At 34.6% G+C, this 27,638-nt stretch overlaps 1 protein-coding gene and 1 pseudogene across 13 annotated transcripts in view; both read right to left on the bottom strand.

Moving 5' to 3' along the window:
- The window catches only part of Nbea (neurobeachin), a 646,499-nt gene that overhangs the window by 148,998 nt on the left and 469,863 nt on the right, over positions 1-27,638 (bottom strand). The gene's annotated exons all lie outside the window — the stretch shown is intronic.
- LOC125616130 lies at positions 36-11,976 on the bottom strand (annotated as a pseudogene).

The raw sequence follows: 27,638 nt of genomic DNA, 5'->3' as shown, positions 1-27,638 counted from the left end.
TATCCTCCTGCCTCAGCCTCTTGAACTGCTGGGATTACAGGCCTGCACCACTGTGTCCGGCCTACATTAAGCTTTTTGATGAGGAAATTATAGTTACTGAAATAGTACTTCAGTAACTATAATTTTTAACCTATCTCTTCAAAACTGTATATTTGCTACTCCATTTAAGGTGCAATTACAAATTCCAAATACAGCCTTAGGTTTCACTGTATCCCTAGATGTATCCTGATACAATAAGTTGTTCATCTGTATGCATAGTATGTGGAAAAATTGAGAGGAAGGGTTCCAAAATAATCTATATTCTCTGATCTATAAAAATATATCTATCTGTATGTGGACACATACCTTGCAGAAGTATGATATAGGTGCTATTAACTTTTATCTCTAAGCTTCTGGATTATGGGTAATTTTCATTTTATATTATTATACATTGGCTACATTTTAACATTTAATAAATATTACATTTATATTCAGAAAAAAAATAGCTGTTTTGATTTGTGAGCCAAAAAACAATTCATTGTAGGGGAAAAAATAAAAACTGATTAAGGTCATTGGTAAGTAGTCTAAAATACACCTTCAAGTTTACATTGCCTACAATCACTCTGGAATATTTAGAGAGCCATTATTTAATCCATAGGGAAAAGTTTTAATATCAAAGGCAAATAATTTCATTTGCTAAAATTTTATATACTAAGAAACCAAAATATAACTAAGTTTTTATGTTTATAAAACTTAAAATAATTAATAGAATAACAACTCCAAATTCTATGTTATGTTTCCTAATTTCCATTCCCAGATCATATAGAGGAATAGAGGGAAGCTGAGAATTTATGGACTCTTTCCAAATCTAAGTGGAAGGCCAAATCCCATGCACTATATCCGAAATAACCAAGAGTATGCCCATAAGCCACCCAGGGTGGGGGCCAGTGTGAGGCCTGCTTGTAGGGTTTACAAATTTCTATTGTTTAAATGTCCCTAAAAAGGCAGATTCAGGCTACCAAGGTGATAACACTGAATATGTGCCTCTCACAAGCCTAAAGGAACTGGTTCCAGCACACTATTGATTCAACATTAGAAGATTCTAATCTGCTTTCACATGGTAAGCAGATAAACCATGGAACCAACATTTAGAAGTGGGTAGGGAACCCAGAGAAAGTGTAAGCAAAGGGAAAAAACAGTTTTAGAAATCACTTGTTTATCCCCTGTCTGTGATATAGCCTGAAACTTGCTTTTGAAATTATATTTATATCTCTTTTCAAATGCCTTTTTCTACATTGTTCCCTTATTTTAATATATTATCAGTACAAAGTTGAGTATGTTTGTAAATGTGGGAGTCAAAAACATATGTGTAAATGTTTTTCAGTTCTTTGAAAAGGAAATAAGAATTTTTTTAATACCAAAATGTCTTCAACAGGTGAGCTTAGAGTCACTTTCTCAGAAACATTCACTCTCCTTGTACTTGCTGACCAATCACCTTCCCAATACCAGCACCTTGGCAGTTGTGAATTTACACTGATTTGTGGGTTTATTTGATTTCTGCCTGTCTCTCCACTACACTAAAACTCCAGAGAGCAAGGCAGAATTGTTGGGCTTCCCCTCTTTCACTGGCACTGTCCCTGGCACTAAGCAGGTGCTTCAAAAATATTATTTAAAAAAATACATGAATTTATTTTCTTTCTGTGGAAAGATCTTTATGTGTCCATACTCATGTAACACACACACACACACACACAGACATATATATCCTCCTGGAAAATGTGAACACTAAAACTCAAGTCAAGGAATATGGAATTTAAAAGAATTATTTTTTTTCCTCCCACTACATTGGAAGCTGTGTAGAAGTATAGGAAGTTAAGGAAATGGGATTTGTCATGGGATGCACAGGTTCAATATTAAATGACTTGTAGACTAGAAGAATTATATTTGCTATATATTAATTTTTTTAGAAAGACAGATGTGTAGTCAAAAGCAACAAAATATGAAAAAATGAAGTGGGTTATTAGCACTGGAAACTGTTTGAAACCACTGTGGTTCAAATATAAACAAAGATGTAACCCAATGCATATAATCAAGCCTGATTGCTACTTACTAGGCCAATTTCATTATTGGCTTTTAATTCTTAGATAATCTAAGCCTAAAAATACAGCTTTGAAAAATACCAATATGAGGAAGTCATTTATGTTTTTAAAAAGTAGTGTGTAACACACAATAATATTCCTGAGAAATCATAGTTATAGCACAGAGACCAGGCTTTTTTATACTGGCAAAGTATATAAGAAAGCAACAAAAATGGCTCACGTCAGAGACTCCACTAAACATTTAGCTGGTGTTTTCCACACACTGCTCCAGTGAAAAAGGGTAAAGCTGTAAAAATGTGCTTCTGAGAGTTTTTAAACCATATTGTACAGAAGTCACATCAAATTAATACTGAGGACCATTTAGAGCTTTTATTCTGAAAAGCTTTTGAAAGGGGATTAAACTATGAAAACTCTCATGATACTAAAGTACCTATTAATGGGTTGAGGAGGTAAGAAAGGAACAATGAAAGTGTTATTTTTAGATAAATCTTTACTTTGTATGTAGCAGCACAAAGCGTTGCTGCCTGGGCACACCAACAGTTTTCTAGCAATATCCCATGCAGACAAGTACTGGTTAGCAGAATTCTGTTGTCTTTTCTTTTTGGAAATAGGTCATTTTCTTTAAACAGCAGTAATAATGTGGCTAAAGCACATTAATGGATATAAATTGATGATAGGGACAAAAGGAAATAAAATGCTATACTAAGTAACACAATTCTGAAAATAATAGCATAAACACTTTCTTTTCTTAAATAGCAGGTAATTGATCTTTGCAAGGCCTCTACCAAACTATTCTACTAAAAAATTAATTTCTCCTTCCTATGATAATATTTTACAGAAAGAACAATTACGTTTTTTTTTTTTTTAAGGCAGGAAACAGCACAAGGAGTGAGAACACGAGCCTAGATAGTTGTCATCTTATCAAAAATAATGAATGCTCAAGAGGTTTCAACTTCACGTCTTCCCAGTGGTTTGTCCAATCACAATAGACTACCAGAAGAGAAAAAGAGTAGGCACAAAACACTCTTCCTCATCAGCCCCTGCTAGTACCTGTAACCTCCCAACAACTATATAGTAGTGAGCTGACAAGGCAACAGCCCCAAAAGACAACTGGAAATGTTGTTGCTAACCCGCTGAGCCTCCATCAGCGAAGGGCACAGCACATGGTGGATGACAGCTTTGTGTCTGTCCCATCTTTCAGCCTTTCCCTCCTCTTCCCTGACACACAGGCATGCACTCACATAACAGTCTTATGGCTAATGATGCAAACACCAAGTGCAAAGTCTCCTTAATTTGACCCTTGTTAAACTCCTAATTGGATTGGAGCAGGCTCTGAGTGGAAAGCAACCCTGGATTATTCAGGAAAGCTCTTACAAAATGAAGCCCAAATTACAAAAGGCGGCTTGGGCTGCAGGACATCACAAAGAATAGGCAATGAATTGCAGCTGTCACTTAAGTTAAAAATCTAATCAATTGCCTTTTTTAAACAGGTAACTTTTAGAACAGTTTCTTCATTGTGATACTCTTCGGAGTACGCTTGACCCAAATTTAATAAGCTGCTATTAAAGCAGAAGAGCAGCCGTAGAGCAAACACTGTAGAATGAGACGGTGCATTCAGAGTCTTAATGATTTTAAAATGACTACAACCATTGCTTCATTCATGAGGAACAAAGCTCAGGCTCTCTGCTCCACAATGTCTTAACACAAACTGTCTGAGCAGACAGTGTTCATTTGTCCTTCATGAACTGCAAAGGTCAGCCACATTGCTGAGGATATCGCAACAGTTTAATTGTGCTTTTTCTGAAGGAAGTCTGAGGGGAGAAACTTAGGAGTCCTTGTATATGAAAACTAGCTTTCTGCAAGGAAATATACAGCTTAAGTACAGAGACAAGGGGAGCATGATATGCAGACAGGTGTAAAACATGAAGTAATTATAGAAGCTCAAATTAGTTCTTAGGCCTGAGGCAAAAAAGAGAACAGTGCCTTGACAAAAGGGAATAGCAAATAAGGGTAGCAAACAAAAAATGGCTTGAATGTGTAAATTAGCAAGAAAAATGAGACAGAAAAGCAGCTTTACTCTACTATTATTCCCCACATGAGAACAGAGCAGCTGAACATGATCAAGAGAGCTTTGGAGAAGAGAGGCAGGCATCAACACGGACTCTAGCCAGAGTGGCAGCTTCGCACTTTCTAGTCAGTCACTCATTATGTGCTGAAGTACTCTCGAGAAGTGCCTCTTATACTTGACCTATCATATTACTTCTTCTGTAAACACATAATCCCTGCTTGTTAGGTGGTGTCAACACTAACATTCATTCACTATGGGAGTCTTTTGGTGAACAGACACTTTAGAAGTGCTGCCAAAACCAAAGAATTGACACCATAATAAAACAATTTGAATTTCAACCAGGTAAACAGATCTTATGCTTTTCTGTAAAATGCAATGTAAAGAGCATTACATCAATTTTCTCTCATTTGGAAATAGAAAACCTGAAACTGCTGTGGCAAGACTATTTTCTTCTACAAGTGATTATGATTAAATTGCATTATAGATTCAAGGCCAGGAATACCTACTTTAAAAATGCCTGTTGTGCTCATACAAATTTCACTGGATACTCTTTAAAAATACCACACATTCCTCAACCAAAAGGTCAGGAACAACTCATTGATAATATCAAAAAAGTTTATGTCGCTAGGACAAAGCATGGCCAACCATAAACTATTAGCGGGAAAAATTAATGGAGCATTTCCATAGATGAGGAACTGAACATTCAGTGTAGATAACTGAAAATGTAACTTTTGTTCTTTAAATATAAATTTTGTCAAAATTCAGATTTAAAGGAAAATATTTTCAGAATGCATTTGCATAAGTTTAACAGGCAAGGTTAGTGTATAATTTATTTTAAAAATTCAGTCAACTTTGTTTTTGAGCATTGTTTCTTCAAAGGACCTTGGAAATTTTTATAAAATGTTAAACTCAATCCCCACTCTCCAGTGCTTTAAGAAAAACATTTCATCATCTGATATTGCTACAGCCATCTCTAAAAAGACACAAAGAAGTTGTGATGTCTTCGTGTGGCACATGGTGATGAGTGGCTGGAGTGTATTCCACCAGGCATCAATATCAAAAGATTCCTCCTGCCTTTGGCCCCTAGCCTGGGTACTATTTAGTAACTGATTTGTTTGCTGAGGAGGTAAAAAAAAAAAAAAATGACACATTCAAGGTAAAAACAATAATAGCCAAGCTTACAAAGAAATTTTAGTAAGCCATAAATATAAATGCTCATTTCAGGTATTTTTTATTCTAAATAGAACTCTCATTAAGTATTTGGTAGAAAGTTTTTCTTATTAAAATCTCTTTGAAAATTCTAATCTCTACTAAAAACATTGTCTTATTGCAGAGAAATATAGAACAACATTAGACACAATAGATTTATGTTTTTCAGTCCAGGTCTGTGCATGTGTACACAATATTATACAAATAGGAGCATTTTCTCAACCCCCTCCCCCCACCAAAGGACATCAGGCTCTGAATGATTCACTTTGAGTTGCAAAGTTCACTACTTAATAGATAACTGAATGGAGGTTCTCCTGGACTGGTGATCATGTCCTTAATTTTTGTATAGTTGTCATTTTTCACAGATTCTATTTTAATACCCTTAAACATCTGAGTGAAGTATTGGGAGAACTGGCAGTTTCTGTGACTGTTAAACCTAGGCTTAGGAGAAAGAGTTGCTTTTTGATCTAGAAATTCAGGCAATTAAAGTCTGGTTTGATAAAGTTAAGGAAAATATCAAGTTTTCAAAATATAAGGAAGTTACATAATAATTTATTTACAAGTTTGGTAAATTTGTTGGGGGATTGAGGAAGCACTATTTTGTTGCGAAAGACTCAATAAAAGGGCTCACTCAGAATCTAAGTTCTTGCTCCCGCCTGGGAGGACCAGAGGCAGCCTGCATATCAAGCTACTCCTTTACTAAGGCTTCTCCTTGACTCTTTGGGGGTAAAACAAAAACAAAAACAACAAAAAAACATTTATTACAGTAATTATATAATTTACGTATAGATTTTTATCTTTTTGAGAAGAAACTTTCTTTAAAACAAGTTATAAATTATTACCTGACTTTCCTCCGGATGACTTTAAAAATACACATTAGGGGACGTAATATATGAAAGCACAAGGTTGTCTAGATGGTATTGGAAGTAACTGTAAGATATATTTCCTTATTTTCTCTTGTAACTTCCATACATTGGTTTGACCTGTGTCTTGTGGAAGATCACATATAAATAAGCTCCTTGTTATAAATGACAGTTTTTTTTTTTAGGTGAAACTATTATGTCCTACCTTGTTCTCATCTCTGCCACCCAAATTACTCTTTAGAAGACTAAACTAACCTCAGTTCTTTCAAGTCAAATGTTTTCTGTATCATATGAATCTTGCCTATTATCCAAAGTTTACTAATTTATTAATTCAGTCTGTGTCATCTGTAGATTAATTATTAATTTAATTCTATGGTGTCAGATAAAATTATTTATAATGTTTCAATCATTTTACATTTATTGAAGATTGTTTTATACTGACATATGGTTTATTCTGAATTATCTGTGTTACGTGTGTACTACAGAAGAATTCTGCTAAAGTTGGTTGGAGAGTTCTATAGATATGAATTAGATCTGGTTGGTTTAGACTGTGGTTTGAATCTTCTACATACTTGTTAATCTTCCATACAATTATTCTAACCATCATTGGAAGCAGGGCATTGAATACTCCAACTACTACTGGAGAACTCTATTTTACCTTTCAATTCTGTCTGTTATCGCTGCATGTACATTGGGTCTTTGTTGTTATGTGCATATCACTTATGATGGTTATATCTTTCTAACATATTATTCCTTTTATCATTATGAAATGTTCCTCTTTATATTTAGTGATTTTAGTACAAAAGTCTATTTCATCTAGTATTCTAGTTCTTTTTTTTTTGCTATATGAATTATAATTCCCATTTCATTTTCTTTTTCCCAGAAGATAGCTTTTCTTCACCCATTAAGGACCCAGCTCCTTACATGGGCTTTGGTGGAGGTCACGGGGCAGAACCAGCAGATCTAAAATCAGGTGAGGGTGTTTAGTTCTTCCAGGCCTCACAAGATCGATTCCTGACCACATTGCTGTGAATGGCACAACTCACATAGTGATGCAGCTTCACAAACAGTTTGGAAAGCACACAGTGTCAAAAAACTTGCTTTGGAAACGATCCTGATGGCTGCAGCCTCTACTTCTTAATGGCCTTGTCCTTGGGCATGCACCTGGCATAGTTTGTGCAACAAATAGGCCTCACATGACTGTGGCCCTTTTTGGCACAACCATTATTCCTTCTTTTTTTTTTTTTGGTCATTTTGGAAGAGAGGACACAAGAGAGCTGTTCTAACTCTTCCATGGTTGTCATTTGTATGACATATCTTTTTTCATCCTTTTATTTTTCAATCTATCTGTATCTTTTTGAATCTAAACTCAGTCAAAGCACATAGTTGATAGCATATGGTTATATGTAGAGGGCATATAATTGGACTTTGTTGTTTTAATTTAGACTGACAGTCTTTGTTTTTTGATTGGGTTGTTTAATCCATTTCTACTTAACATTATTATTGATATGGTTAGATTTATGCCTGCCATTTTATTTTTGTTTTTTTACATCTCTAATGTCTCTTTTGTTCATCTATTTCTCTTTATTGCCTTGTTTTGTATTGAGTGAATATTTTCTTGTGTAACATTTGATTCCTTTAATGTTTTATTTAGTACTGTACAGTTAGCCCTCTGTATCTATGAATTCAACCAACAGCACATCAAAAATATTCACAAAAAATTCACATGCCTATAAAGAACATGTATAGTCCTTTTTAATTGTCCTTATCCCCAAATAATATAAAACTACTTATATAACACTTACATTTTATTAGGTATTATTAGTAACCTAGAGATGATTTAAAAGATATGGAAGGATATGTGTAGGTTATATGCAAATTCTCTGTCATTTTATATAATGGACTTGAGCATCTGTGCATTTTAGTAGCTGCAGGAGTGTCCTGGAACCAATCCCTCATGGATATTAAGAAATGACTGCATATGTTTTAGCTCTTCTCTTAGAAATTGCTCCAGAACTTATAATATACATCTAAATTTATCAGAATACAGATTTATTTTTAAAATTTAGTTCTTATTTGCTTATCCAAAGAATTAGGGAATGACTTGGATTTTCCCCCTTATATCTTCATCACATCTTTATTAACAATGTTGAATAAGAAGGTGTGAAATACAGAATTTGCTAATATTTTGCCCTTATCCAGTTTTCTAACATATCTCACTTTGAATTCCTCAACAATGTTTGGTTTTTCAATCAAACTCACAAATTCTTTTAGTCCTCTGAAGCTGTAAATTCATGTAAAGTAATTAATTACTTTCTTATTTTATTACTTATTGGTTTTGTTTTTGTCTTAATCATCATTATGCCCTTTTAAAAGTTATATGAAGACAAACATATAAAGCTGTATCTTAGTATATTTTCTATTGGTATAACAGAAAAATTGAGACTGAGTAATTTACAAAGAAAAGAAGTTTCTTTAGTTCATTATTCTGGAGGCTAGGAAGTTAAAGACTGGGCAGCACATCTTTTCAGCTTTTTGTGAGGGCTTCATGTTGCTTCAACTCTTAGCAGGAAGCAGAAAGGAAATAAGTGTATGTGGAAGAATGAAAGGGGGCAAACTCCTGCAATAGCTAACCCAGGCCCATGAGGAGGGTATTACTCATTCACAAGGGCTCCATTGCATAACTAAACACTTCTCAATAGAATCTACCTTCTAATACTACCACATAGAGGAATTAAGCCTCAACATGAGTTTGCAAAGGGAAAAAACATGTTTGCTCTTTTTAGCAAATTGTTTTTTTAAAAAATATTTAATTAACAACATATCCTTCTGCCATAGCTCCGTAAGAATTCCCATTCCTAGATACATACAGTAATTTAGTTTCTTTCCTTTTTTGCATGAGGAAGTCTGAAGGACAGAGATAATTTTGATTTTATGTAAACTGACATAAAAAATTTAAAAATTAAGGTAACTTAAAAAAATGCATGCACCTACACTATACCAACCGTGGAGAAGTTACGTAATGTAATATTACTGAGAGGGAAACACTATTCAAATTAGGAAGATCACAGAAAGGATAAACTTGATCTTCAGGAATGAATATGTTACCGATTGGTGAAAAGCTAGTAGTATAAGATAGAAAAAGGGAGAAACATCAAGAATTGTGTTTGAAACAGTCAAACTGGGAATTAGGCTAAGGTTTTTGAAGAGGGAGAAATAGGACTAGAGTGATCTGTGAGGAAGTCAGTCCAACAAGTGGGCTATAAAAGGGAAAGATAGAAACAGGAAGCCACAGTTAAGGTGATGAAGACTTGGGCTAGGTGGAGGTGGTAGGTATCAAAGAAGCACATGCAAAAGACACTAGAGAAGAAGGAGAAGCTCAACACTTGGTGATTGATAAAGCACAGGGGTGGGAGAGAAGGAGCAAAGGCCAAGAGAGGGGTCAATAATGGCTAGGACCTTAATTTCCAAATGACAATGGCTCAGGTCAATTACAGAAACAAGGAGGCAAATGAGACAGCAGTCCTCAAGAAAAGCTTTTGGTTTCTACTTGAGATGAAGGAGGTATAATAACAAAAAGGACAGGGAAGCATCCACCAGGCAGTATAAAAATGCATGATGAAGAATTAATAGAGGGGTCAAGATTAGAGGTATAGTTTGTGACATATCTATAAGGAGAAGATGACTAAAGCTGTGTAAGCATAAGAAGAGGATAATACACATCGTTGAGGACTAGATAATGAAAAGCCAAAGTCAAATTAGTGGTGGGGGCAAAACAGGATAATAAAAAGAGGCAAAAAGACAGCATAGTGATTATGTGCATGGATGCTGAGGTTACAAAGGACTCAAGGCCCACCATCAGCAAAGGGACCTTAAGCAGCTTTTCTAAACTTCAGTTATTTTATTTCTAAAAGTGAGATAGTTACACATACTCCTCATGCTATTTATGAGCACCTGACATGTAATATATTTGTCCACTTGCTTACAAATGTTAATTGAACCCCAGGTTGTTTACAGCTTCTAAGAAGATGAGATATGAGACACTGAATGGTTCTTTGCTTTCATCCCTGGGTCCTAGATGCCAATTTGGGGGCCACAGGAAAAAAAAAATTCCCTTTAATCACTTACTGCATAAATACATGCATAGTTTTCAGCAGAGCATCTTTTAGAGAATGTGTTCAATAGTTAATATTACTCCTTTTGTTAAGAGAAGAAAATTTCAAAAAAGAATAAAAGATTAGAAAAGTCAAGAGACCATTACACTTTATCAAGTAAGAGCTTGTGATAACATTTAGCTATCACTTCAACAGCATCATTACAAACATCATATTCAGCAGAATTGACTAAATACCTCCTTTAGACTTCTTTACTGTCTTCCTTTTTTCCCCCTCCTTTTTTGCCTTCTTTCTTTTCTTCCTTTATTTAAACAGATATTTATTGAGCACCCCATTGTAAGTCAGGCAATATTTTAGATTCTAAATATACTGCAATGAGGAGACAAGGTTCTTGACCTCAATAAGAGCTTAAATTTAAATCAGTAGAGAGACACATTAAACATGATAAATAAGTAAAAATATAAGTTAGACAGTGGTAAGTGCTAAAGGAAAAGAGAAGACAAAGAAATGGGTTAGAGGGAGTCCAGCTGGGGATGTATTGCAATTTTAGGGAGGGCAAACAGCTTAGGGCAGAAGGAAAGTTATGCAGATATTGGGAGCAGAGTTCTGCACAAAGGAACCAGCAATCCATAGGCTCTCCATTGAGTGGTGTCAATGTGCTTGGTGAAGAGACAGCAATAGGGACAGTAGTAGGTAATGGGTTCAGCAAGGTAAATGGAGAGAAACAGGGTGGAGATGTGCTGGAGGGCTAATGGGGCATTTTAAGGATTTAGACTTTTACTCTGAGATAGGAAGCCATTAGGCAAATCTGAGCTTAAGAATGGCATGATCTTTCTTTTACTGTTAAGAGATCCTTGTGATTACTGCCTGGAAGAGTGTATGCCATATGGCAGGAAGAGGATAAGAAAGGAAGTCAGGACATCTCTCAAGTGTCACTTCTCAGATGTACAGATAAGAGCTGATGGTGGCTCTATATGAAAAGATAGAAGCTATAGGGTTGAGATATGGTATGATTCTGTAGGATCTATTGGTGCTCTGGGTAGGAGTTAAGAAAACAAGATGGGAATCAAAATTGACAGTTAAGTTTTTGACCTAAGTCCCTTAAGAAAGGAGCTGCCATTTATTGAGGTACAGATGACTGCAGGAGGAGCAGATATTCAGTTTGGATGTAAGTTTGAATTGTGTCTTAAGTACATCAGAAGATGTGGAGGAAACCATTGGATATTTGAGCTTGGAGTTGAGGGGAAGAATCTTGGCTAGAGATAAAAATTTAAGAGTGAACAATATATAAATATATTTTATTGGAGATTAAAATGAAAAATTATTCACAACTTCAATAAACACTATAGTATGCTATTAAAATAAACAGGAGAATTAACAAAATCTTCTACTGTAAAGGACAGGATTTATGATATTCATTTAATAATTCATTAAAAATATTCATCTACTCCATGAATGAAGAGTCAGTAAGTGTGAGGGCATCAAAAATTAAAAACTTTCTGACATCAAAGGAAACAACTAAGAAAGTGGAGAGAGACTAAAGCATTGGAGAAAATCTTTGCCAGCAACTCTTCTGATTTGGTTTAATATCCAGAATATAGAAGCAACTTGAAAAATTTACCCAAAAATAAATAATCCAATCAATAAATGGGCAAACCAACTAAACAGACACTTATCAAAAGAAGAAATATAAATGGTTAGCAAATATATGGTAGTATGTTCAACATCCCTAGCAATCAGGGAAATACAAATCATAACTACACTGAAATTTCATCTCACTCCAGTCAAATGGCAATCATCAAGACTACAAATAACATTAAATTGTTGGTGGGACTGCAAATTAGTATAACCACTTTGGAAATCAGTATAGAGATTCCTCGAAAGATGAGGAATGGTATTGCCATATGACCCATCACTTCTTGAACTAAAGTCAGCGTACTACAGTGATACAGACACATGAATGTTTACAGCAGCACAATTCACAAAAGCAAAGTTATGGAATCAGCTCAGGTACCTCTCATCAGATGAATGTATGAAGAAAATGCTATGTATATACACAATGGAATTTTATTCAGCATAAAGAAGAATAAAATTATGTCATTTGCTGACAAATGGATGGAACTGGAGAACAGCATGCTAAGTGAAATAAGCTGAACTCAAAGTCAAACGTGGAACGTTTTCTCTCATATGTGGAAGCTAGAGAGAAGTAAGGAATATAAAAAAACAGAGGAATAATCCCATGAAAATAGAAGGGAGAACACTGGAATAAAGGAAGGCAGTTTAGGGGGAGGTAGGAGGGATAGGAAAGGGGAGGAACTGTATGCTATCTATGTGTGTGAATATATCACTGTGAATTCCACCTTTATGTATATTTATAAAGCACAAATTATAAAAACAAAAAAGTGGTATAGTAGTATAGAGGAAGGGGAGTGGGAGGAGGGAGGGAGAATGAAAGTGGAAGTAATGGGGATTGAAATGGAGCAAATTATATTATGGATGAATATTAATATATCAAAATGACCCCCGGTATTATGTATAACTACAATGCACTGATAAAAAAAATTTAAAAAATTTACCAAGGAGCTATACTAGATAAGCTCAGGAGTCTAGAGTCAGGAAGAGCTAGACTGAATTCTAGCTCTGTTACTGTGTGAAGTCGGGCCAAAGCAAGTTCAAAATTATTCTAAGTTTTTATATGTATTAATTTACTTAATCTGTGTAAAAATCCTGTGGTATAGATATTATTATTCTTGTTTTGAGGACGAGAAGACAAACTTAGGTTGTGTTTGGCATGACGATTAAGAGGGTGGGCTCTGGACTCTGGGACCAGCTGGCATGGTAGAAAATCTCCACCCTGCAAAGTTCCTGCTTTATAAACTTTGAGAGGTTACCTGACTTCCCTGTGCCTCTGTTTCTTAACAATAGTCAGAACAGCAGTGTATAGTTTTGTTCAGAGGATGAAGGTACAGTAATATATACCAAACCCCTACCATAATACCTAGAATACAGTAAGGACTCGGTATTAACTCATTTTTCCAGTTCATTATTTGTTTCTATAAAAGATGTAAAAATTTAATTTGATAACTTTTTTCATCAAGGTCCTGCAACATGTTATTTTAGTGTTTAGCTGATGTTCAGGCAGAGATTAAAATATAAGAAGAGGAATTCCTTATGTCAGGGTGTACAATTAAAACTAGAATATATCTGAGATAGCACTTAAGCATCTTGTAAAGAGAAAATAAGAAATCTCTAACTGGTCCCTCAGTCAGTCCTTTGTCAACCACTTGGTGATCCACACTGATTTAGAGATTACAGTACATCAAATAAAATGGTCTTGTCCTTAAGGTTATTATCTGAGCTCCAGAGTGTGGTGAATATTAATTGTTGGAATCAACAGATAAAAGTAACAATTCTTAACAATAGTTTCTAGACAAGAGACAACTGAGTAGGACATAGGCTACAAAAGCTACCTACCTGGAGAGACTTCGGTATCTCATTTACTGAGTGTAAGGCTTTAATAAAGTTATAGGCTTCCTTTGTTGGCAACTATGTCTGTCCTCATTCTAGTATGCCCTCAGTAAGCTACCAGATCTTAACCTGCACAACAAAAGTGCCACTCATTGAAACAGTTATAACAGGAAAGGAAAGCTAGTTGATGGGATTTAAAGTGTTACAGGCCATTGAATCACTGACTTCTTGGTGAGGGCATGTAGAGAAATGTCATTCTCAACCCTGTTTGTGCAGTGAAGCCATATTAATGAAACAAAGCTTTGAAACATGAAGGCTATTTATAAAGATTTTCAAAAATCCTTGAATATCCTTGGGAAATTAATTTTAGAAATAAAAATCTGCCATTGACGATTTCAAATTATTTTACTTTTATTATTTTCCAGTAGCACTTTTTTAAAAGGCTCTTATCACTTGATGTTTTCTATCCCCTGATCTACTCACAGGTGCCATAAACATTTTGAGAGGTAAACAAACACACAAAGCACAAAGAATTGACATTTCTCTCAACCATGCAACTAACAAATAATGTAAACTTTTACTTTGAAATCTATTTCTCAGCTTTTCAAATACCTCATTTATTTTAATGCTCATCAAACAAACATAAAAAAAGTAGCTTCATCAACACAAAACTTGGAAAAAATAAGTGGCATGGATCATGATTTGGAGAATTCGAAGGAATCAAACAAGAGGATGAGAATAAATCACTTAGAGAATTAGCTGTGTTCCAGGCTTCATTAGTTCTAATTATCCCCCAAATATGCTCAGCAGAATGCACTTGGGTCAGCTGGGACTGATGCACAATAGAGTGTGCAACTTATAAACTCCTCAAAGCACAGAAAGAGTTCATAAAACAACTGCTTGTGCATTTAGATTCATGTGATAACACCTCTTATTGCATAAGCCACCAGATGAAGCAGATGGGGCAGCTCTTCACTTGAGAAGGTTTCTTTTGTAAAAGCACTGGACTTCTTTATTCTCTATTCAAGATACAAACTGCAAGAGAGCCAAATCTGAGCAGGCTGTCTTTGTGTTTTATTGCCTACATGTCAGAGCAACAGTAAATAAAGTATAAATGAAACATTTTCACTTAGGGGCACACACACAAAAAAAAACTTTGGAAAAAAAAAGTGCCCACACTTACAGAAATTTATGGTTTTAAAATAAATAATGCTTACCAAAGAGTTAATAGATGTGGGGATTTTGTCTTTTGGTTTATTATTTTTTAATTTTTTAACCACATAGAGAAACATAGGGAAAGAAAGTATATTTTGTATTTTATTAATTACTTTCTTAATATTGATTACCTTTTACTACTTAAACCTCAAATGCATTTTTTTGTACAATGAATCCATTATTTAACGAAGCCCTTTTTGCTCTATATTCACTAACTTACTCTGGCATGCTCTAGGCATTGTAGCTGAAGAAAATAATTAAGCAGAGTAGGTCCTAATTGGTGAGATCACTTTAACTTAATAAAAAAGTTTTCACATTGACTTCAACTTATTAAAAATATCATTTAAAAAGCATTTAGCTCTGCTAAATTATTGAGAAACTATTGTTATTGTCAAAAGGTTAAAATACTAATATATCAATGCCTTAATGAGTCCTATGATAGTCTATAAGTCCTAGAAGCACTTTTATTTGCATTTAAAGTTTATTAACTTTTCTGTGCATTAATCAAGCATGGGGGAAATGTAGATTCCATTTGAAGATGCAAAATTTATTGACAGTAAAATTGATAAATGTTGAAATTAGCAAAATTTTATTCCAAGAGGAACTTATTAACTTTGATAAAGCCATGTACAACTAGAACTGAGATTTTAAGGATATGGCAAAAACTATACAAAAGGTGGGGAATATTTAGTAAATTTATCCACAAATTGGCCTCTTTCTATGAGCAAAAACGTTGAATACATTTAAGTTAAATTTATTTGGCTATGGGTATTCTACATGCAGTGTATAAGAAATTTTTAGAAGAAAGGGGCTTGTTCCTATTCAAAATAATAATAGATAACTTGTTATTATAGGTCTAATTATGTGGACTGGGATTGTGGCTCAGTGGCAGAGCGCTTGCCTTGCACATATGAGGTATTGGGTTTGATTCTCAGCACCACATAAAAATAAATAAATAAATAAATAAACAAACAAACAAATAAAATAAAGGTATTGAGTCCATCTACAATTAAAAAAAATTAAAAAAATAAATCAAATTATGCAAATAATTCCCCCAAATAGCAAGACAAAAGGAGTTGTCATGTACTTAGGATTTCAGTAATGTGTTTAAACAAATAAGATGTTTGTTGATACACAGCATTTGCCATCAGGGTTATAGTGGCACACAAAAAGCTAATATGACTATGTCTCCTTTAAAAGAGGCCACTCTGCATTCCCAAATCCACTTGAGTATTAATGAATTCCAGGCATCATACGTTACAAAAGTCATGTACCAAAATCAGCCCTGAACAGCAGGGTGACTTATTTTCAATATAATGTCTCAAATACTAAAAATCCTCAATTTACAATGGGGTTATATCCCAACAAACCCATTGCAAATTGGAAGGGTTGTTAAATTGAAATGTATTTAATACACTAAACCTATCGAACATCCCAGCTTAGCAGCGCAACACACTGTAAAGGTCGTGTTGTTCCTCCCACCATCTTCAGACCTGTGGCCACTATGGCTGCCCAGCATCTCCAGAGAGGAGACTGCATATCACCCAGGGAAAAATATTACAATTCAAAATTAGTAGTATGATTTCCACTGAATGCATATCACTTTTGCACCATTGTAAAGTTGAAAAATTGTAATTTGGGTACTGCTTGTAAGTGAATTTAAAATGCTTATTTCTGTTAAATGGATAAGAACATACAGAAAGAAAAACAAGAAGTAAAATGTAAAAATTTCAAAGAATAAGATTTTGGTTCAGTATTAGGAAGAGCTTTTTAATAATTACAACTGTTTGTCAGTGCAAGTAGCTATCTGAGTAGGTAATAAGTTTCTTATCATGGTAGTAAAAGTAGAGTTAGAGGAAGACCATCCATAATGGCGCAGGGAAGACACAGATAGTTATGAAGAAGATCACACTGTGTTCTCCTCTAGAGTTCTTTCTGTCCTAACATAAAATATCACAGACTTCAGGATGAATTTGTTCCTTCTGATTCTGAATATAGTATAAAATTGCATTATATATTTTAATCAAATGTTCACTGTAAGTTTTACATAATTTCATATACAGTGAAATACTTAGGACTTGTTAAGCGTTAGTACTACTAGTAATCAGAAGAAGATTTTCATAATTAAAATGTGTAGATAAGACTTTAAAACATAATCAGATGTGTCACTGGAAAAAGTCCTTATATTTTAGTCTCTGTAACTTACTACAAAATAAAAACAATTGGCATTCACACAACTTTCTTGGAAAAGATTCATTTCAATTTATGATAAAAGAGAGATTTTAATGTGTCTTGATGAGAATGACTTATATAAATCACTAATAACACAAAGTAAAACTATATGGCTAAACCTTTATAAAAAGAAAGTATGCAGAGCTCAGGGTACAGCTCAGGAGTACAGCATTTGCCTAGCATGTACCAGGCTCTGGATTCAATCACCAACACACACACACAAAAGAAAAAAAAAGAAGAAGAAGAAGAAGAAGGAGGAGGAGGAGGAGGAGGAGGAGGAGGAGGAGAGGAAGAAAGAAAAGTATATGGGTAATAGATACTTTTCCGAAATAATTATTAAAGCAATTATTTCTTTTCAATATTTTACAAATGTATATCCCACTAATCTGAGTAGTATTTACAATGACATGGACCTTTACATGAATGATTCCAATTTGATATTCATTAAACAGTATGTATCTTTCCTAAAAAATTTATTCCTATGTGATAGATCAATGCATTATACTCATAAAATTAATAACATAAAATGTCTCAATATTAGTTAATTAAAAGCCTCCTATGGAGAACTTGATGTTTACAACGCTGTTCAAACAATCATGTTCTGTAAGCCTATAAGTTTCATTTTAAAATAATACAACTTATTTCAGAGGAACAGTGGCTACAAATTGTATCTCAGTACAGCCAGTCAACACATACTATGCACATACTTATCTCTCAATGTAAAGTCTAGATATTGTAGTGCCAAGAGCAGCCCAGTCACACAATCCTGGCTCTGCAATTACTTGAGTGATTCTCTGTAAGACACTTAACCTTCCTAAATCTCAGTCTCTTTATTTGTAAATGGGAGTTAAAATATTTGTTGTGAAGATTAACGAGATTAAATACTCACTATTAGTCTTCATCTTATCAATCATCTCCGAACTCTTGGAATTATTTTAAGTATTAAATGAACAAATGCATGTAAGTTTTCTGCAAACTGAAAAGAGTGCAGCATTATCTCATTTAATAGGTAATTTATTCCTCTGTATTAGGTTATGTTTAATAGTGTTCATTACCTTATAGGTATATGTATCATAATATTTTTTAAAAATTCCCAGGAACAAATTAACAACTTTAAAAAGAAATCTCAAGTTTGAAAATACTTGGAGGAAACAACCATTAGCAACAATTATTCTCTAAATAAGTTTGGAATGATTCACTGAATTTAAAAAAATTATATATTCATTTACTTGGAATAGGCTGGGTCTACACACAGAGTGGGAGAATAAGGGATTCTATCCCACTCAGGTAAAGAAGAAAAGAACAGAATACATTTTTCTCTCAAAATTTCACTGATATATATTTTGGCCTAACCAGTCTGGATAATGTTCGCAATTATTTATACCACCTGATTTATAAAAAGGGTTTAAATACATACTCTAGAGTGGTTGTGAAGTATGTCCTTCCTAGTTTATCATTTAAGAATTTTACAGCATTCAAGGGTAAGACACTGTAAATCATACAAATATAAGAAAATAAAAAAGCATTATTTTATGATGTTCTGATTTTTGTTTTTAAAGATACAGATATTGAAACTATCACAGCTGATCATTTCATTCTGACATGAGTTTAAAAGGTTAAGTTACTATCTGAAGAAAGGTAATCTGGTTGCCTTTCACAGCAGCCTGCAAGCTCTGCAATCTGCATAGAGAGGGGCATTTGTCATCATTAGCTGAGCTGTGACAGCTGGCACCCAGGGTGTCCCAGAATCAAGAAGTGGCAGAGACACTCTTGGTTTAGGTTGCCATTAAGTATAGTAGGTTTTGTGAGGATCAAGTATATTTTATGAAAAGCTTTGTGGTGTAACTAACAGCAGTGAACATATTTGAAATTTCTGTAACATGGATAATACAATGATAGCACATAATTAGCAGGTTGCCTCTAGACAACAAGATGCCAGATTACAGTATGAATAAACATCTACTGCCTGCCACTTAGGTAGAATCGTCTGCAATATCCAAAAAGCTCCAGCAGAGTCGTGTTTATTAGGAAAAAAAAGTTGGGTTAGGGTGATCAATTAAGTATATTCAGGAAACAGACTGAAAGTCCAGAGAATGGTTCTCAGATATATCTTAAATTAAGTTGTAAACAATGCATAACTTCCCTGGAATGAGCTCAAATGCACATACCCAATATGGCACCCATCTTTTGATAACTTGAAAATGAAAATTAAAATCTTTCACACAAATGCAGTCCTCCAATTGTCTGAAGTGTATGTTACTGGTAATGAAAGTTTAAATATATGCTTTGGTAAAAGTTCAAAATCAGACTCTTCTGTCCAAATAAGTGCTGCTAATTATGGGTCTAGAATAGTCATGATTAAAATATCTAGACAAGCATTTTTTAAACTTCAAATTTTTATAGATACCTTGCTATATTTACTTAATACAAAACTATATAAAAATCAAAGAATAAAGTTTGAATTAAGAAATAGGTTGATCAGACCTTTGGAAATTTAGAATGCTACACTCCCTCTAAAGTCATCAATGCTTAGAAACATAATCAATAACACTAGGTTTTATATTATTATGTAAACTAGTTTTCCACAAATAAAACTAATTTTTGTGTTAATGTAAAATCTATGCAAATACATGCAGTCATTTATCAGGAAAGCTGACAAGCATTCCATATTGGAAGGGGAAATGAAACTGCCTCAAGAATAGAGGCAATTAATTATTTCTGTATTTTTTCTTCTTCTGTCTTGAGGCACAAAAGTTATCCATCCAGTTAAAACAGCAAATGAAATAAAGAGATTTTTTTTTATTTAAACACATATGGCTTTTGCCTGCAATACTGATCACCACAAGGTCTACAGATGCCCGTGGCTAAATTGTACACTGGCAGATGCACACAGGGGAAAACTGTGCTAATGCAGCGTGGAGAGCAAAACAAATGAAGAACTGAATTTTCTAGTCAAAAAACCAAAAAGCAAAACCCAAAACCCCACTTTTCCCCTGATGAGTTCGGGATTTTGCTTATCAAATACAGGTTAAGGTCACAAAAACAATCAACCTTGGTCTGTTGCAAAAAAAAAAAGAAAAAAAAAGAAAGAAAGAAAGAAAGAAAAAGATTTTAAGTAAGTGAAGGTGTTTTTTATGTATACTCACACATATTAATAATGTAGGTGAACATTGAAGCAATATAGTTTTGTTTCTGTGAACAGAATGGTTAGCAATATTTAAACTTCTCCATTGTAGAATTAAAAGCTTATGACATTCAAAATCGTCATAGAATGTGACTGGATAAATACTGTGGGAAATTCTAGTTGTTACTATTTTTTAAATTATTTTAGTGGCAACCTCTTAAGGTATTATTAAAAAGTGATGAGGGTTATTATGGGACAATTTCACAAATGTGATATTACTTCCTGGTGCCAAAAAGAATTCTCTATTTAGTATCTGTTTTCTTCTAACAGGTAATGTAAAACTGTATAGAAGTCAATTCAATCTTCTATTATCTGAAATACTATGGCTGTGTGTGTGTGTGTGTGTGTGCGCGCACACATGCGCGTGCATACACAGCTTGCATGCACAGCTATATTGCAAACCATAAAATGAGTATATTTCCTAAAAATGGTTCAAGATTATTAAGAAAGCAATAAATTCTTTCTTAATAGGCTTGTAAGCATGCATAACATTAAAATTTCTATTGTAATTGCCAAATAAAAATATAAAACAGAAAGCATTTAAATAATTTGTATATCTTGGGGGAAAAAATAAAAAACTAGTTGTACTATTCCAAATTGTAAAATGGCAAATACTTGAATGAACATTATTATCAATGAAAATGTGTACACTCCTACAATTTAATAATTCTTTAGAATATATGTAAACACTTAAATTTAAATGACAATGTATAATGTAATACAAAATTTGGAATGCAAGCATATGTTCTAAGAATGTGCATATATTAATATTAGTTCTATTTAACCCATTAGCTTCATTGTATTACTGAAAATAAAGTAAAATATAAATACTGATAGATCATACTTTTTCTTTCTCTAGTGTCATAAAAATAACAGTATTACAAATGTGTCTCAAAAGTTGCTTGGTTGAGGAATACACAGAATGGCATATTCATAGACAAAAATCATAGAATGGAATAGGACTATATGAAAGAATGCCTGTAACTTAAAAAATAGATTAAAACTACAACTGCACTTTTTATTTCATTGGGTTCTCTAGTTTTTATTAGAAACACTATATCTTACAAATTATGTTTCTATTCTGATTTAGATATTTAGAAAATAAAGATGTATAGATTTAAAACTGCTTTTCATCAAACCACTTCTGACTTGATGTTTAGACAACTGAGCTTTTAAGAAACAATAAATTGTTATACTAAGATGTATATTATTAAAATAATAAAAATGATCATATGTAAATTAAAATGAAATATTATGTAGGAGGTCTGCTTATAGATGTTTATAATCTCTATACCTATATGAACAGTACACTTCTAAATTGAGTTCCTTTTTTTTCCGTGAATTATTTGTATTACTGCACTTAATACATATAATACAAGGTAATCATTTTTACTTGATACAATTATCATTTTAAATTATTACTCTAGCTACTGGTCATTAAAAAATAAATCCTAGTTTAGAGAAATGACTTTGTTCATTAAAAAATAAGCTCCAAAACTATAAATTAAAAATAGGAAAGGTTATTTTAGACATGCAATCACTGAAAGTTGATTATCTTATGTACCATATTCTAGTCTCAAGGTCATGTTGAATATTTTCAGTGGCTTAATCACATACAGTATGGAACAGTAATGAGAGCAATGCAGTCTTGGATGACCCACTACAGATGTACAGATTAACGGACTAATCGCATCTGACTACACTGTTTTCTCTAAGTGCAATAAAAATGTAGCATAGTAAGAGCACCAAGGTTGTAGTCATATATGCAAATGCACGTAAATCCATGTTAATTATCTGTTAAGGAATACTTAGTTTTCATTTATGCATGTAGAAAAGAATCACCTGAGTCCATTTATCCCATCTAATTATTTCATAATATTTGAATGAAAAATACAGGCTGAAATCTAACCAAAAAAAATTTTAGTTTTATCAATTAGAAACATAGTGGTGACTTCATGAAGGGTCCATGAGGAACTAAAATATTGGAATCAACATTTCTTCCATAATACTCAAGAGATCAATGAATAAACCCATTGTCCATAACATTTGGAAGAGGTTAGAGATCATAACATATTATGAACAATCTTGATTGATAACCTCTTCTCTCTTTTTTTTCAGTCTACATATGCAACTTAAAATACCCTGCACTTGTGTGTATATATTCAAATGAAGTGAGGAAACTGAGACAATTATAAATAAGCCAGGCTTTAAATTTCTTTTTCTATCAAAGGAAAGATTTGGTCCTTCTTTACCTATAATTTCTTCAAGTCTGCAAATCAAGCAAGAGGCTAATTCTTGTACAATATACTTTCAACATCCATGTTTAATCTCAAAAGTTACTTTCCTTTTCAATACCTATTAACACCAATATCAGACGTGATCGGGCGCGTTCAGGGTGGTATGGCCGTAGACATATTAACACCAATATCAAGTTTACTAAGCAATACTGTAGAAAAAGAAGTATTTGCCACTACAAGTGATTGCACACTTGGGTGATAAAACTGAGGAAATGGCCTTGATCATTCAAGTGAAAAATAATATTTTTTAAAAAATTAGCCACAATTCTCAGGATGCTCACATTGAAGAAAAAAAATAGGGCCTAAAATGTTGTAAACAGTGACCTCAATCTTCTGCTTGACTTTGTAATGACCCTAATATTAAAACATGAAATAACAATTTTAAGAAATCAATGGTCCTTTCCAAGATTTCAAGCTATTTTGTTTCAAGTGTTCTTATACCAGGAGTCACAACAGGAAGAAAGGTATAGACACCATCAAATTAGATTACCAGAAAAACTCCCTCTATTTTACTTTATTTAATGTGACACATAAAGAAAACCCTGCACAAATATCTGTCCTTAATTTCTCTAGTGGAAAAAAAGAAATATATTGTGTCTGGCAGAATGAAACAGTTGAAATAGCCCGGCTACATTAAAAAAAAGAGGCGGTGGCATCAGATGTGTACAATGAGCCTTCAAAGCCACTCCAGCAGTAGGGATAAATAATTTAATAAACTCAACTTCATATTCTTTTTATCTCCCCAGTGTAATAAGCACATATTAAAAAAAAACTTTAAATTCATGAGTTCTTGTGAATAAACTAGCACCCAGCATATAATGAAAAAAATCACAGAATAGTATCTATATAAGCAGTTAATGTGTGTGCATATCATCTAACAGATACAGTTTTCTAGAGGAAAGTTTACAATTGCTGAAATTTGTGCACATGAAATTCAAATTTAAATGAGGATCATTTTAAAAATACAGAGACCTTGCATTCCTGCATCGCACATAATAGAGTTTTTCTTTAAACCTTGTGAGGAGATGGTTTATGCATTACTTTGTGTAGTCCACATAGTAAGTAGATCTACAAAAGTGTTATTAGTTACTCAGGAGATAGTACCTCAAAAGAAGTTTTTCTTTTCTTTTCTTCTTTTTTTTTTGGTACTGTTATTCGGAATGCTTTAAAGTAATAAACATCATAATGTTTGATAATTTTTTTATCCAGATGTGTTTGTATCTTTATTGGATTTTTTTTTTTTTTTCCTACTGGTACATTTTAAATCAAGGCTGCCTGGTGAACTAGGAAAATGAGAAAAAGTCAAACCTTAAAATCCCAAATAACATTCAAATACAAGTATCTTAATCATTAAATCATGAGATTCTTGGGGTACTTTTCCCTTTAATTAGGTCAGTTTTCTTTATGCTATTATTAGCCCATGTCAAAGATGGCCTGCATGCATACCACTGAAAACAATTAAGCATTTATTCTTAAAGAAAGGGACACACAAGCTTTTATTCTAGCACCAAGATTGTAGCTATAGCAAAAAAACCAATGACTGGTATCTTTAGAGTTCTTTTATAAACTTTTCATATATGTAAGAGAAGGATTTTAAGCCATCTATGAATTGCATCATCATTTGAAATAACTAGTTCAATGGGTCAAGTGATATTTTTAAAAAATACTATAAAGTAGTTAAATACATTACTCCTACAAAACAAACCTGACTCCAAAACCTAGATTGAAGTCAACTGAATGACACAAAAATATACTATTATTTTTAATTCTTCTCCATAGGTCATTTTAATTTAAAAAAATGTAAGGGATAAAAAAACAGTGGTCCAGATAGTTTAATTTTCCCTTCAACAATGAGGGGTGTTAAGATCACTGAAAGGATTCAGCAAGAGAAGACAATTCATTTCACGTGTTCAGTGTAATAGAAAATCACTGTGTTGCTGCAACAAGCACAACTTGCACCAGAGTATTATTCTAGGGCGCCCAGTTCACCAACGAGGATAACAGCGGACCGGCGAAGCTTATGTTATGTAAATCACTATCAGCGCTGGGTGTGATGGGTGCTTAAGGAAACAGCTCTGAAAACGTGGTCCCAGCGTCCTTAAAACCGAATGACTTCACTTCCCTGGAACACGCTAGGACTAACGAGTTTCTTAGTCTTTTTCGCACCACCTATTTTTCTTTCTTAAAGTGCAAATCGTTAGTGAAGAGGCCCCGGTTGCACCAATTAGTTTCCACAAAGTGCTTCGGTGTTTAGCTTCGCTTTAACCCAATTAATCCGCACAGTGAGCCCCGAAGATGCGCCACCTGCGCGCTTGGCTAGAAGAGGCCGGGCCGGTGCCCCTCGCGGGCCAGTGCCCTGCTCACTAGACCCACCCGAACGGCCCCGGGGCGTCTCAGTCCCTGGCTGCCTCCTGTCCTCCGCAACAGGGGAGCGGGGGAGGGTGTCTGTAGGTGGCCCTAGAAAGCAAGGATGAGTTCTCTGGGCCGAGCATCCTTGGCTGGAACCCAAGGGAGAGGCTCTGGACTCCAGGGCCCAAGGCTGAGAGGAAGCGCCAGCTCGGCTCCTGGGAGGGAAGGCAGCGAGTGGTGAGGGGCGCGTGGGCAAAAAGCACAGTCAGGAGCACACCAGGAGAAAGCCGGGGCACCAAAAAGGTTCCTTTTTGTTCTCTCTCTCTCTCTCTCTCTCTCTCTCTCTCTCTCTCTCTCTCAATAACTCGCACGCAAAAATCAAGTCCACCGGACAGTGAGCAAAAGAGGAAAGCAAAAGGGCTCAGGAGTGCGGAAGAGGTGGCCAGCGGGAAGCATCCGGGGACCCGCACTGGGTGAGGGCAGAGGTGGCCTTTCCCCAGAGACCCACATCTCCTTTGCCTTCGCGGGCTTCGGGTCCTCTGACTCCGATTTGCCATGTTTTCCTCCTCTTCCAACTGCCAAAAGGTAGCAGTGCGTTCACCCGCGACGCCGGCAAAGTGGCGAGCGGCTTTTCGGGTTCCCAATCCCTGCCCTAAGGGAAAGGATGGGTCTTGGGAAATGAGAAGATGCATGCCATGAGCCCCAAATATAATGTGCTATTTTAACCTAAATCGGAATTTATCACTCTTAGATACCGAGAAAGCAAATTCTAGGAGGCTCTGTGATGCATATCTGTGCGAAAGAAAAAATAAATAAATAAAAAGAAAAGAAAAATCTAAAGGAGTAAAAAGTGGGAGTCCTCAACAAGAACTGTTAAAAGTAGCGCTGAAAATGCCTACAAACCTGTTAACTGGAGTTACAGAATTTCTTTGAAAATATTCTTATTTTGAAAGAGAAGGCATTTAAATTAAAAGTAGGCAATTAAAAATACATCTAGGTTTTAAAACCACTAGGAAACCCCTAAATATTTCCTTAGTCCCTGTACATTAAGGACACAAATAATACCATTTAGAAAAAAAAAATCTACATAAATTCATTTCCTCTTGTAGTTTTAAGTTTCCAAAAATTAGAAATGTTGATTTCTTTCAATTTTCCAAAATGATGTTTAAGTCAAAAAATCTGGATGATTGAAAATTAATTTTCTTTGAAATTATGAATAATTTCTCTTAAATAATATGAAATAGCATAAAATTAGAAGTTTACTGTCAGGTAGACTAAGGACCCTTAAGATAGGAAATATATCCTTAACTGCACATGTGTAAATAAGTCAAAACCCTCAAACCTTCTAATTTTTGGTACAGTTATCTGCCAGTAGATTTGATTTTTATGCTCTCTCCTGAATTTCTTCTATTAAAATACAACTTATTATGAAATTATACTAAAATAATCACTTGGTCCCAGAGATAATTTCTTTTAAAAAGCATTTCTACGAGTACATATACAGCTTAGTGTCCTGATTGAAGCACTAGGCAAGTCTACAGAGGTGCATGGATGATTGCAGATTAGGGGGTGTAGTAAACATCTTTTAAACATCCCAACTCACACTAGGGTAGATAACATCTACCACTCTGCAATAATTTGCAGATTCTTCTCAACAAGTGCAAATGAGGAGAAGAAAAAAAAAACAGGTAAAAAGAAGAGCATACTATTTGCCAAGGCTTAAAAAAAATCATACAAACATAGGAATATCCAGAATGTGACAAAAAGAGAAAATCACCCAAGTAATACTCCTTCTAAAGTCAACTTTCCCTGTGTGTGAAAGAGCAAATGTGCGTTAAAAAAGACCCCAGGATTAATGACACTAATATCTTAGTCTAAGTGTAAGTTAGTGACTTTCTTTTAGAAAGCCCCATCTAGTTCCCTAATTGATGGATGCCCATTAATACACCTGTATTTGCATTTCAGCCTAAACAGACAAGCAGGGTTTTCAGCACAGAAGAAAGCTGCTTTGCCAAGTCTTTTCAGAACATCAATATGCTTCAAGTAATACCAAAGCTGAGAGATTCCTCTTGATTTCCAAACTGTCTAGGTGGCCTGGGTGGTTTTCTGCCTGCAGCAGCCTCCTACCTTTAGTTTGTGTGCCTATAGCCATGAGGGGGGATTAATTAGCCGGGTTGGAGCTGAAGGAGGCTGTCGTGACGAGCCCAGTGGCGATTGGCCGCCCGCCTGCCTGGCCCTGCCTTTATAATTTCCACACGAGTGCATCTGGGCTCTTAGACAAACCAACAGCAGCTTCTTCTGACATATACACACGCACACTCACCCCGACGCACATTCAGCCCACTTTTCCTCCATCTGATTAACAGTCTTCTACACACAATGATTACGGGAAAGCGTAAATAAATACGGAAAGGGGTGATTATTTTGACTACTGGAAGAGCTTTGCTGGGTCTCAGCGCAACTTTTGTTTTTATTACTGAGAAGGTGATCTCTCCATGCATTTCTCTCACACAAGGATTCTTTAAAAGGCGAAGAGAGACAGAGAAAGGGGGGGGGGGGG

This window comes from Marmota marmota, unplaced genomic scaffold (assembly GCF_001458135.2).
Source record: "Marmota marmota marmota unplaced genomic scaffold, marMar, whole genome shotgun sequence".
Lineage (NCBI taxonomy): Eukaryota > Metazoa > Chordata > Mammalia > Rodentia > Sciuridae > Marmota > Marmota marmota.
The sequence above is the reverse complement of the archived record's forward strand: the minus strand, read 5'-3'. Positions and strand labels throughout refer to the sequence as shown.